At 32.2% G+C, this 687-nt stretch overlaps 1 non-coding gene across 1 annotated transcript; it reads left to right on the top strand.

The window, feature by feature from the left end:
- The first annotated feature begins 345 nt into the window (after nucleotides 1–345).
- On the top strand, nucleotides 346–417 carry TRNAP-UGG. Its single transcript has one exon. It is a non-coding gene; the product is annotated as a tRNA-Pro (tRNA).
- Nucleotides 418–687: the final 270 nt, after the last annotated feature.

The following is a 687-nucleotide window of genomic DNA, read 5'->3' as shown; positions in this document are numbered from 1 at the left end:
ATTATATTTAAGGCGTTTTCTTAATAAAATAATAAAAATAATATATTTTCACAAAATTTAATCAATTTCCATGATTTATTTGTGTAATATTGAATTAAGTGTTCAAAGTAATGAAACATACTTTTATTTTATAAATGCATACTTCTGAGTTTTCGCTCAGGTTCCCGAAAATATCTGAAACGGCTTTGATTATCATAGTAATTTATTTTGTACTTTCACCTATTCAAATTTAATTCAATCAAGAACATCAAATTATAAATAGTATGCTTTACATTTAAAATCCGAAGCTAGAAAACAAAATATGTGTGTCCAATCTTATAGTTTGTTGTGGGACCAGAGGAACGTGGGTGTTTGGTCTAGTGGTATGATTCTCGCTTTGGGTGCGAGAGGTCCCGAGTTCGATTCTCGGAACGCCCCTATATTAACTAATATCAATTTTTATGGAGTGGAGGCTGAAGCGGAGACACGAGGACATCTTCGTCTAAGACCGAAAACATGTTTAAAAAACCGATCAGCTTTTAGATGTATTAATTTTTTTTAATTTCACACTGAAGTAGTGGATGAATATCATTCTGATGATGATATGGGTCATAATGAAATTGTGCTTGATAGTGAGGATGAAGGACGTTGTAGAATGACTAGTAGAATCCCATGTTTAGATTCTGCTGATTCAATTGACAAACCACT

The sequence above is a fragment of the Hibiscus syriacus genome, unplaced genomic scaffold (genome assembly GCF_006381635.1).
Source record: "Hibiscus syriacus cultivar Baekdansim isolate YM2019G1 unplaced genomic scaffold, ASM638163v2 tig00110637_pilon, whole genome shotgun sequence".
NCBI classification, from domain to species: domain Eukaryota; kingdom Viridiplantae; phylum Streptophyta; class Magnoliopsida; order Malvales; family Malvaceae; genus Hibiscus; species Hibiscus syriacus.
Note: the sequence above shows the minus strand (reverse complement) of the source record. Positions and strands in the feature narration are given on the sequence as shown.